Source organism: Lygodium microphyllum, chromosome 8 (assembly GCF_053477565.2).
Source record: "Lygodium microphyllum isolate KBCC chromosome 8, Lygodium_microphyllum_v1.1.10, whole genome shotgun sequence".
NCBI classification, from domain to species: domain Eukaryota; kingdom Viridiplantae; phylum Streptophyta; class Polypodiopsida; order Schizaeales; family Lygodiaceae; genus Lygodium; species Lygodium microphyllum.
In genome coordinates, this window is record NC_141142.1 from 25450077 (window position 1) to 25462883 (window position 12807).

Sequence of the window (12807 nt, forward strand, 5' to 3'; positions counted from 1 at the left end):
TCACAATCTTAACCTATTATACAATTGGGCTTTAGTCACGGCGAAGAGGAGATTGGCGAGGAAAACCTAGGGGATGACGAGCAGTCAGAGGGGAAAGATTCCGATGATGAGGGGTATGAGCACTATTGCTCTATGGGGGACGAGAGCGAAGAGGAGTTGGACACAATAGAATATGACACTGAAGGGAGAACAATCGAGCAGATCAAGGCAGACTCTAGGCCTAGAAGGGAAAGGGCATGCCGGAATGAAAAAGGAGTCATGCTAATGGAGTGGTTGAAGCACATGGGAGCCGTGGATTATGAGCAGGCAGGGGTGGCGCAATCACTGGTAGCTCCAATTCTAAAGATGGATTCACTACTAAACTACGACCCCCTGCCAAAACTCCTTCCTCAAGCGAAGGATGTGAGTTTAACTCAGAGTCTGAAGTCAGTACAGAGAGTGATCTTGAAATACCCCAACCCTCTAAGGTTAAATGAACCAAAGGGGACTTGCTAATCCACTTAAGGCGCAGACGGTTAAAGGAGGAGGCCAAGAAGCAAACTAAAGACTCAGAAGCAGAGAGGCAAAAGAAGCCGCAGGACCTCCCCAAACGGTTCATGAAGTTTAAGAAAGGTGATAGAGTGGCGGTTTTGCTAGGAGCAAAGAGATAAGGGCAATGCCAGTGAACCAATTGAGGGACCCGCTAGGGTCAAGGAAGTCAACCTGGCAGGGGAAGGCAAGAAGCCTCGACTTGTGTTCATCATTGACGACCTAACCAAGGGGGAGGAGGCTAGACTGGTTGCTCTCCTGCGAGAGTATGTCGATGTGTTTGCTTGGTCCTTGGAGGAATTGAGAGGAGTCGATCCTAGGGTTGTGACCCATAATATTCCAATAGTTCCAGAAGCAGTGCCAACGAAGCAGCGACCTTACCCAATGAATCCCAAACACGCCCATGCAGTAAAGGAAGAACTTGATAAGCTCATGAAGGCGGGATTTATATATGAGATCGAGCACATGGATTGGGTATCGCCCATAGTGATCGTTATGAAAAAGAACGGTAAAATTCGGGTGTGTGTGAATTACAAAAAGGTTAATGCCGCTACAAAGAGGGATAACTACCCCTTGCCATATACCGAGCACATGCTAGAGAGAGTGGCAGGCAAAGAAGCTTACAGCTTCCTGGATGGTTTCTCTGGCTATAATAAAGTGCAAGTGCACCCTGATGATAGGCACAAGACTGCCTTCGCCATGGAGTGGGGTGTATTCGCCTACATCGTTATGCCCTTTGGGCTAATGAATGCACCTACAATCTTCCAACGATTAATGTGCACCATCTTCAAGGATATGCTATAACGCGAGTTAGAGGTGTTCATAGATGATTTGTGCATACACTCTAATTGGACCGAACACTTAGAGAGGTTGAGGGCTGTCTTTGAACGATGTCGGTTATACAAACTCTCGTTGAACCCCTTGAAGTGCCAGTTCTGGGTGAAGCATGGATGCATCCTAGGGCACGTAGTGTCAAGGAATGGCATTGCCACCAACTTCTCAAAAGTCAGGGTCATTGTCGACTTCCCACCACCCATCAACTACAAGGGTGTTCAGTGTTTCTTAGGCCACACGGAATACTACCGACGCTTTGTACTGAACTATGCGCTGATTGCTAGACCATTGTACAAGCTGCTGATTGTATTTGAGTGGACTGAGGAATGCCAACACGTGTATGAACAATTAAAGAAGGCTCTCACCACTGCACCAATCTTGCGAGCCCCATACTAGAGTGTAACATTCCATGTACACATAGATACCTCTAAGTTTGCTATCGGAGCCATTCTATGCCAGCCTAGTGAACATAATCTTGATTACCCTGTGAGCTTTGCCAACAGGCAACTCACCGAAATGGAGATGAACTATTCCACTACAGAAAGGGAAGGGCAAGCCATGGTGTTTGCCGTAAAGAAATTTAGGCATTATCTATTGGCCACACCCTTCGTCTTTTTCATTGACATCAAGCCTTGTTGTATCTTGTGAACAAGCCGTGCGCTATAGGTCACATAGCGAGATGGTTACTTCTCCTGTTGGAGTTTGATTTCTCGATGGTTGTACGTAAGGAAAAGCAGCACTACATGGCGGATCACATGTCCCGCATATCCACAAAGGAAGCTGTTGGACAAGGCATACATGACGACTTACTGGACGCGCATCACCGATGATGTTGTCCAAGTGCTAGAAAACGGTTTGCTTGAGAGGCCTATTGAGAAAGCTAGGCTAAGGAGACTTATCTTAAAAATCCAGCCATACCAACTGATCGCTGGCCAGCTCTATAGGTTGGGACAGGACGGGTTGTTGCGTAAATGTGTGTGTGAGCATGAGATGCACGATATACTGAGAGAGGCGCATGGCAGGATAGCTGGGGGGCACTTTAGTGGGGATACAACCGCCCGTAAGGTGCTACAATCCCAACTATGGTGGCCCACCCTATTCCGTGATGCCGCTAAGTTTGTCAAACACTGCGATGAGTACCAGAGGACTAAGGTGCCCATGTGCACAGATAAGATGGAGTTGACTCCCGTAATAGCGCAATAGCCCTTCGAAAAATGGGGCATTGACTTCATCGGACCTATCAGTCCTGCAGCGCAATACTCCCAGGCATGCTACATCATTGTGGCAACGGATTATCTAACAAAGTGGGCGGAAGCAAGAGCCACTAGAAAGAACGATGCTAGAACCACTGCGAAGTTCCTGTGGGAGCAGGTCTTTTCACGGTTTGGTTGTCCAATGAACTAGTGAGTGATCAAGGAACACACTTCATTAATGAAGTGATATCCCACCTGCTCTCAACCTTCCTAATCATTCATAGAAGGTCCTCTCCCTAATACACTCAAGCAAATGGCCAAGCGAAGTCCACAAATAAAATCCTAGTCAACATGCTTACTAAGGTAGTATCCACATCATGAAGAGACTGGAATAATAAACTGATGGCGGCCTTGTGGGCCTATCGGACAGCTTATAAGATGGCTATCGGACAAACGCCCTTTAGGATGACCTACTGAACGGAGGCCATTCTACCTTTAGAGTTCTTTGTCCCTAGCTTAAGAATAGTAGTGCAGGAGTGTTGGGAGGGAAGAGAGGCTTGGACTAACTGCTTAGTGGAGCTAGAGCGTCTCACGGAGACTCGACTTTTAGCCACCCACGCTCTAATCTGTGAGAAGGCGCAACGAAAGATGTGGTTTGACAAGCATGTCAGCCAGTGCAACTTTGATCAAGGAGACCTTGTCCTACTCTACTCGATGAAAGATCACAAACAGAAAATGAAATTTTGAGGACTGGGACCTTTCCGGGTGCATGCAATTAGTAGAACAGGCAATGTCGACTTGGAGACACTCGAAGGGGAAGGAATAGGCTTCTTTAATGGCAGTCACATGAAAAAGTACTATCCTTTTTCCCACCCATTGCACGATCCACCTATGCGCGAAACTCCTGTCAACGTCTACATGGCCACAATTACCGAACTAACAAATCAAGATGAAGAAGTAGTACCACCTGCCTACCTACGAATCATGGTCACCATAGGACGGACATAATCTTTTGATGCCCTGATCGACGAAGATGCCAATCGTAATATCTTGACGCATGACCATTGGACACGCATTGGTCAGCCTAAATTACAGCCCACAAACGTGAAGCTTACCCCGTTTGGGGGCAACACTTACTCTCTCTTAGGAAAATGCCAAGTGGCTATCTCCGTCGAGTCTGAAAGCGTCCCATTTGTCTTTTATGTGTTACCAAACACTAAGGGGGCTGGTGATAAATCACTACTAGGCCGCACTTTCAAAAAGCAAATAAGTTGCAATGTGGACTACAACCTAGATCGCATCCATCTTGCTGTAGGCAATGTGCGCATAGTAACTACTTTCAGCAAGGGCCATCACGCACCTTCTACAAGCCATTCACATGGCCAAAGAGCCCGCGCACATATGGGTGCCAAAATGGCGAGGGCCACTTTCTGGTAGACCGCAGAAACATGATTCTAAACGCAAAGCATATCACGCAGCCTAAGAGGCAGCCCAGATGCTATTGACGTAGGCGCACTGCCATGCCACGATGGATATCGAAAGATCTCTTGGAAGCACAAGGATACTATGAGGGCAACCCCTGGATATGGGTGCCTAAGGGTGGACACTGAAGAAGCTCAACTCTGAGCAACCCCACTCCAGCTGGACAGGCTGGCACATGCAAAGCACAAGTCGCAAAGAACGCCAAACTAGCACCAGTGATGATTAAGGACCCCCAACACATTCATTGTCCCAAGCCGGATGTCCCAGCACCATCTAGATCAGAGGAGGTGCGCACCCCCATGCCGACTCGAATAGAATGCAGCACACCTCCTATGCCACGGAAGCTCGCCGTAGCATCTCCAAGTGCTCTAGAGTGCAAAGTCCAATTGGTGAAACTAGCAAGGGAATCACCACTATCCAACCCAACTGCGCCATCACCACCAACAGGTCTTAAGCCTTCGTACGAAAGACGATCTTTCCTTTCAATGGCCAAGGATCTCGCTGAGACCTCGGGGAATGACGTAGTGACATGCATCAAGGAGTTGGATGACACCTTCACTACATTCGCTAGAAGCTGTGAGAGGCTTGAACTAGGACTTCTTGATGAACCACTCGCTTCTGATGTTCGTACGTTGCCATGCACTTGGGAAGACTACGAGTTTATGACCATCAAATTTCCCAAAATTGCAGCCGAGCTAATCACTAATGGAGAAATCTCAAAGGAGCAAGCTGCTCTAAGATGACTAGTCACCTCGTACCGCAAACCTCCTCACTCTACACCTAAATGAGAACTGGAGGAGCTCACGCAGCTTGCCAGCTCTGCTTCTCCATTCTTACAACTGTGGTATGCCTTACAACTCCAATGGGAGAAAAAAGGCCGCCGAATCATGACCAATGCTGAGCAAAGGAGGGCAATCAAAACAATTGAATGCGACCCTACTTATGTGGCACCTCTTTCATTTAGAGTTTTGGCCATTACACGCAACTTACACTTAGATGATCAGGTATTGGCCCACCCGTACATTGACTAGTTCCTCACGAAAGAGGAGTTGCACGTTGCTAGTCGCCTCAACTCCGGGGATATCTTTCATGACGTCTTGACCTACATCACTCAAGCTTCCATACAACCATGCGAACTTGATCGTCATGCCTAGTTTGAGTACAACCCTAACCTTTATACTTGGCTGTTGGCCAAGTAGCTCACCCCACACAGCCCATGCGAGCCCTCCTCCTTCCCCTGCAAATCCTAAAAAGGATTCCCGTAACACTTAGAAAAAAGGAAGGGGGGGGGGGGGGGGAAGAGCAAGTGACAACCAAGTGATGAACCAAGTGATGTAGCAAGAGGTGTAAAGGTTGAAAGTGCTCAACTAAATTCAAATAGGAAAGAAAGCAAGGAGGAAGTAGATGTTGGTTGTGAATTATTTCTAAGTTTCATCCCTCTGAATCCACATGGCAAACTGTCACACACGTTTTTTCTTGGGATTTGCTAGGAATGAATAAAGTTGTAACTCTAACATTGACTTGGGGGATGACAAGCACCTACCATGGCAGGACAGGGTAGACTCCCATTTATGGAAGCGGAGCTGACGAAGTATGGAATTAGCATCGAGACGCGGGGATTTAGGCAATTCACATTCAAGCATACTATGAATCTGGATGAAGCCATCTTGGAAGAGCTGGCCGTGAGAGAGCCGGTGGACAAATGTAACCTCCAAAAGTACATAGAGAAGGTCGGGCAAGCAGTAGACTACAGCATGTGCGTAGATTTCTTAAGGATTTTTTATGAAGGACGAAGCTGTGGCACAGTCACAGTGAGGGTGGGTGATTAAGAAAGATGCCCAAAAAGAGATGTGTACGCCATGCTAGGAGTCAGAAAAGAGGATGTGCACATGGTCGATGGAATCAGACTGGTTGACATTCCAGACCCTACAATGAGGATGTAGGCTAAGATGATCCATTCTCTTTTCTCCAGCCATAGATACAATGCACTCATGAATAGAATTAGCGTGCCACTGTTGGAAAGCATTACGGCAAGAGTTCCGGGGGAGGTGGACTGGAACGGTTTTGTCCAGAAGACTATCAGGAGTTCAGCCACCCTTCTAGCTCCAGCCACAGCACCAGCTAGTGGGGAATCTTCAACCTCTACCGCATGATCCAGAAGAAAGAAACTTGCCACCAAAGCTTCTACAATCAGGTTTGGAGGTATCCTCACAACAATCATTGACGAGGCTATCAAGGATGCCGGTGTGAAGGAAGAGCAAGTTAAGCACCAAGGCTCACAACATCATGAGGAGGAAGGCTCGAGCGAAAAGACGGCAAGCGACGAAGGAGAGCTTGAAATACCACCCACTCAAATGGCCGAGCCTCAGAAGCAAATGAAGAACGGCAAGAGACATAAAAAGAAGAAGGAGAGACAGAGCAAAGAGGAGCAGGCCGAGGTGAAGAGGGCTTGAAGAGAGTCAAGGAGGGTGGAGGAGTAACGATGAAAGAAGGAGGAGGAAGAACTCGAGAGAGTTAGAGAAGAGTAAAAAAAGACAGAAGAGGAAAGGCAAAGAAGGGCAGAGGAGGAAGCCCACGAGCTGAAGATGAAGGAACTGGTTGAGTTGGCAGAAGCCACTCTCGCAATCTGAAACTCATGGAAGAGGAGAGATCAACCCCTTGAGCCCTCACCATGAGGCCAAAGCAAGTGGTAGCGCGAGAGTAGCCCCAGTGATCGTAGGCAAGGGGAAGTTGCTGTTACACCCCCTGCCTTCCTCCTTCATGCCGGCGCCAACAAACACCACAACTACCCCGCAACCCACGCCCTCCCTGGACATGGCCCAGATGATGAGCATGATGCAGATGCTCGTCAGTAAAGTGGCTCAGATTGTCCCAGAGACTGGAGCGAAAAGACTTGCCACAGCAGATGCTGAGTCCAGGAAAGACCCAAAATGGAAGAAGCTAGAAGCGTCAACCACCACGGCTCCTATTTCCATACCACGTGGTGCGGACTAGGATGCTTACATGGCTGAGCTCCTGGCACAGTTGGATAAAGCAAAGGAAGAAAAGAAGGTGGCCCTATTGGAGCTAGAAAAAGAAAGGGAAACTTCGGCAGCATTGAGGCTCAAAGTTTCAGGGCAAGGAGCCAGTCGGCAAAGGAAGGTAAAAGTGCTGCAAGATCAGCTGGAGGCAAAAACGAAAGAAGGCCAGGAAAACGAAACCCACCTGAGACAAAGGCTAGAGGACAAAGAACAAAACTTGATGGCCGAGCAGCGGAGCTTAAAGTTGCTAGTGCAGCAATATGCTAACCTAGAACAGAGAATGGCTAGACTAGAAGGGTATGAACAGTTGGCAGCTCAAAAGGGCGAGCCGAGCAAGTGGCAGGAGAATACCATGGCAAAGCTACAATATGAACTCGAGGAGCAAGATAGGCTGGAGAGAGAGATAGAGTTCCTAGCACAGGAAAGGCCAGCAACCCTCGCAGTAGAAGCACAAGGGCAGTAATAGGAGGCACAACGACTACAAGGTGCGTTGGAAGTTGCCAAGGAGGACACAGAGGCCCTCATGGCCATGGCCTTCACGCAATGAAGACTGCACCTTGCAGAGATCCAGAGCCATGAGCAGCTAGCGCAGGAAAGATCAGAATTCATCGCTGAGGCAGAATAGAGGTTCAGTATTGCAAATCAAGCGAACAGCAGTTCAAGTGGTAACCACATTAGCAAGTGAGCTGAAAGAAGGAAGGAGAAAGATGGATGAAAGCGCCAATGCTTGGGAAGAGAACAACCTTGACAGAATCAGGCAGTTAGCAGAGCGCTTGGCAATGGCCGAGTGCGAGAGAGTGCTTGCCGAATCCAGGGCCGAAGTAGCCGATATATGCACCAACGCACAGAGGCAAGACTTTCTCAGCACCATGCTACATGTCACCCAAGCAGAGGGTGATGATTCAGTGGAGAGGGTGAGAAGGAAGCTAGAGTTGACTACCCGAGTGCTAAGATATGGCCTTCAGGAAATGGGAGCTCTCCACCGGTACAAGAATCACCAAGGAGCATCAATTCCACTACCTGCACCATGCCGGCCTCTCCACCATTGAGCTCAAGAAACTGGGGTTCGAAGAACAAGAATAGCCTGCACCACCACCAAAAGCGACCCTAGCAGTGACCGAGCAGAATACCGAAGAGGGACCGTACTTGGAGTAGGAGGCCAAAGAAGAACAATGAAAAATGCCCAGTCCGCCTCTACCAGACCTCTTGCTAAACGAGCCTGAAGATGCCCACATGCATGAGCCCATCGTGGCAGCTAGAAGAAGGAGGCAGGAACCGGCAGAGGACACACAATGCAGAGCACGGTCACTACCCAGGCAATTCCCTAGCGACCCGGTGCCATTATGAGGGGACCCCAACCCTATCAATTGGCCTCAGGAATTGATCATCTGGCATGACCGGGAGTTCCAGACAAGACCATTTGAGCTGTCATTTTCCTATCCACGCTTGCTGGACCGTGCGTTGCCTCTAGGCATCCTATCCAAGATCAAGGACCTGGCCAATGACTTGGCGCACAGATGGATGGAAGAGAGGAGCCTTATTATAACCAAGTGGAGGCAAGAGCCCGCAGATTACTAGCAAGACAAGGTGAACCGGATTCCCAAATCCATCCAAGGCTATGAGGCGCAGCCGGAGTGGTGGAGGAGGATTTGGGACGCCAATTTTGATGCATGGATTGCCTTTTGCAGTTCACTTCCCGAAGAGCGTAACGATCCCACCTACATGCCCTACCCCCGCCGGCATGGAGTGGATTATGACCGCACAATTCATGGGGATTTTGATTTTCCTCGAATATATAATGTAAATGCCCGAACTCCCGAGGAATGCCTAGTTTTTAGACTAGAGGATATTCTTCCATCCATCAAATGCTTCCTCGCGGACTTTTCCTCTTGCCCAGATCCCACCCTCCTAACCACCTGCAATTATCTTAGGTTGATCAAATTCCTATTAATGCAAAGGCCTATAGTCGAGGAATCCCACCTTCCCCCCTCTTTTTTGACATCAATCTAGGAATAGATAGTAGGGCTATGACTAGATTAATGATGAGGGCAACCCTACTTCCCTCTTTTTGCTTAGAACTCTTAGAGAATATGAATGACACCCACTTCACGAGGTGTAACCATCCCTTTTTGTCATCCACACCTCTGAAGGCCCGGGCTGCTATTAAAGAATACCTCCAAAGCCGTGCCTTTCTATCCCAATGCTTGCGACCACCCTGCGCTTCACATGAAGGTGATAGGCACTAGCCAAAATGCCTTCTGTGTATACAATCTCCAAAAGAAAAAAAAAGGGAAAAAAAAGAAAAAGGAAAGAAAAGGAAAGAAAAGAAAAGGAAAGGAAAGAAAAGAAAGAAAGACAAATGGACGAAACCTCACTTTGCTCACCACACCTAGGGTTCACCCCTAGCCCCTCTCCCCACTTCACGCTTAGGGCACATCAAGGGCAGGACTTCTAGACCTATCACCCTAAGCTCTACAATGCACCTCCAACAACACACGAACTGGGTCCTCAAGTGTGGGACATTACCGAGGGCTTGCCCAAGGTAGACCCATCTCTTAGTTCCATTGCACATGCACTTACACCTCACCGTGAGATAGACACACCCCTTAGGGAGTGCACAACTTTCTCTTGTAGGCTGCTCGTAACTCAATCGGGGCCCGCCATTGGCATAGATCTTGGAACCATGTGTTCTTCAACTGATTACAGCACCCCCATTTTGACACTCATCGCCGACGACAAATTCCAACTGTGTAACAAAGGCCGAGCATCTTCATGAAGATCAAAGCAAGCCGAAATCTATCCAAATCATTAGGAATCAACACCCCATCATCTCTCATTCACAGCACCACCTTTTTGATTGTGGTCACCTCCCCGCCAATTCCAATTAGCACCAACCCCAACTTCCCTGCTGCTCCCCACCCCAGTGCCATGGGACTGGCACTCCGCTAGGAGGGGGGTAATGTTTACCGCAGCATAGAGGAACGGAAAATGGAGCAAAAGTGCAGGAAAAATGGAAGAAGGAGACAACTAAGAAGGCACATGACAAAGGAAGGAAAGGGCGTCCGAGATGGAGATTAGACTCTGAAAATTTGAATGACGGTGTCGCCTCGAGAAAAGAAAAGAGTAAAAGCGCGCCATTAAATATGAAGGTGCTCCCGAATCCTTGTAAAAAGAGCGATCCTATGCAAATTGTATACATTAGTGGGAACGGGATAAGTTAGAATAGTGGAAAATAGGAAAAGAAGGCCTAGGCTAATGGCCAGCCATGTAAAAAGTGGGGATGACCACCCAAAAAAGTAGGGCATGTATATAAAGTTCAAAAGTGAATGAGAAGTTCATTCTTGGATGTGGTTAAAGCTTCTTCTTCTTCTTCTCTTGTTTCTTACCTTCATGCTTGTGCTTGAATGAGGGATTGAGGGAGTGTGAGGGAGTGAGTGTGTGAGAGTGAGGGATCGTGGAGAAGAAGCTCCCCATCTTCTCTCTTCATCTTCCCTTCTCTTCTTCTCTTCTCTTGTCTCGCGCGACTATGGAGGATGGAGCTTGACGGAGGGGGCTTGAGCTTGCCACAAGGATCGTGGAGCTACTGGAGTGCAAGAGAGAGGAGGGAACTCGATCGAGCATCAAGGTAAGCTCACTACACCCCCAAGGTAGGCATTGCATGTCGGCTATGTGAGAGGTATCCATGGCCGCTCAGCTTGAAACGCTTGATCAATAAGCGGTCCGTAGGTCTCGGGGTAGAGCTGCGTAGCTCCCCTACACTCCACCTCCTAAAGAGGCTTGCTGTTGGAATCTCTATAACAATAGTTTATGCTCCACGTACATCTTTACATACAGTTCCATGAAAGTTTCCATCTCTGCCAAACATTTAGTCCGAAGCTCATTTGTCCATTTTTTAAACAAGGCAATAGACATTTTATTATTATCTATCAACTGATGCATTTCTACAAATTTTTGAACATGTTGTAATTCCAATGAGTCATACTCAACCTTTTTTATCTCCAACTGTTTAGACAAAACCTTTGATTTCTTTCGCTAAACATGTAATTGACCCTACAACTATTTTACCCTAGCTGTAGTCCACCAAACATTATCTTGATCATACTACTAAAAATAAGTCATCACTTTTTGCATTACATCCATTGCATCAAAGACACTACCAATAGTCAAATCATCCATCCAAGAAGGCATAGAAGTATATCCCAAGGGAATCGAGCATTACAAGCCAATTTTCTCTAGCCATATGCAATGGACATCCTCTTCAACATTAAGAACCAAAGTTAAATCGATAAAAGGAGTACCTATAGCATTTAGACGAGGAAGATGAACACCATGCCTTGACGTTGTCTAAATTTCCTTGATGAACTGAGCAAACTTGTCATCATTAGGAGCATTAAACTTGTCTTCTTCATCCTCATCCAGTCAAACGCGCTTCAACAAAGATAGCTTACGTGCTGAAGTCTGCCGAGTATGAGTTATGGTTGGTAAAACAGGTTGAGTTGTACAAAACGATGGGGAGAAGGATGAGAAAGCAAAAGAACCAATCTCGTGCTCCATTTGAATGTAAAAGTCTAAGTCCTCATTGAGTTCAATCCCTTTGTGTTAATTGTCACATCATGATCATGAACTTGTGACCTTTCACACACATAATATTCCCTAAATGATTCATTTGTCCCAATTGAAATAATTAAATTAATAGTGGAATAATAAGGTTGAACAAGCCTTTTAAGTCTAAATCCATTGACTGTAGGTTTTAGGACATTACCTTGCAAATCCTTTAACAAAAATATCCCATGTCCAGGGTCCTTTGAGATTATAAATGGCCCCACATACTAAAGCTTTAGCTTACCAAGAAATTTTCTAAGTTGAGAATTTTAAACTAGAACCTAGTCCCCTTCTTCAAAAATTTTCCTTTTAATGTGTCTATTCACCCATGCGTGTCTCTATTGTTGTTGGGTAACTCTTGAAACATGGACAACTAACACCCTATCCTCCTCTAGCTTTAAGAGCTATTCCAACCTATGCTGCATGGTCTTTTTAAGATCCAACTTGTATTCTACAACTCTTAACTTGGAACCACAAACTCCATAGGCACCACAACCTGTAATCCATATACCAACCTGAAAGGTGTAAGTCCAGTTGTTACTTTATATACAGTCCTAAAAGCCCACAGTGCAAAAGCTAGCTTTTCATACTAATCTTTTATGTTGTCCTCAACTATTTTATTGAGAATATGGAGTAAAATCTTGTTGGAGCTCTCTACTTGCCCATTAGCCCGTGGCAAGTGATAAGGAGTAGACTTTTTACGCAATATCATGTTCCTAGCTGTCAATTCCTAAATAACCTAATTCAAGAAATGTTTACCCCTATCACTAACCAACTCTATAGGGCATCCAAACTTGGTCATGATGTTAGAATATATAAAAAATTTGTCACACTGGCTATCTTATTGTCCTTCAGGGCTTGAGCCTCCACCCACTTCGTATAGTTGTTAGTGCAAACCAAGATATATTGATTACAAGTCCTTTTAGTAGTTGGCTTAATAGGTCCAAGAAAATCAATCCCCCATTTCTGAAATGGCTCAAGTGGCAATATAGGATGATCCTGCATCCTATCCTTGTCAAGAGGCTAACCCTCCTTCAAACATTGCAGACATTCTTTGGCATATTGATGTAGGCATCCCTCAAGACAGTAGGCCACCACAAACCTACCTGTAATATTACTGTCAATTTCTGATCTTGAATCTAAATCTA